Raw genomic sequence first — 202 nt, forward strand, 5'->3', positions numbered from 1 at the left:
GATCCCGGGAGCACGGGAGGACGCTCGGGGCGGGGGTAACCCGGTGGTACGGCCGGGGACGCCGGCAGGTTGCGCAGGGCGCAGGCACAGCGTGCGAGGAGAGCCGGTAAGACGGTCGGCGATCCCGGGATGGCGGCACGGGAGGACGCTCGGGGACCTCGGGAGGATGCACGGGGCGCTGGGGGACCCCGGCAGGACATAC

The 202-nt window shown here is 74.8% G+C and overlaps 1 protein-coding gene across 1 annotated transcript in view; it reads right to left on the bottom strand.

Moving 5' to 3' along the window:
• Positions 1-202, bottom strand: part of LOC103898094 (sperm-associated antigen 5) — a 15,041-nt gene that overhangs the window by 13,860 nt on the left and 979 nt on the right. The gene's annotated exons all lie outside the window — the stretch shown is intronic.

The sequence above is a fragment of the Aptenodytes forsteri genome, unplaced genomic scaffold (genome assembly GCF_000699145.1).
Source record: "Aptenodytes forsteri isolate BGI_AS27 unplaced genomic scaffold, ASM69914v1 Scaffold66, whole genome shotgun sequence".
Classification (NCBI taxonomy): Eukaryota; Metazoa; Chordata; class Aves; order Sphenisciformes; family Spheniscidae; genus Aptenodytes; species Aptenodytes forsteri.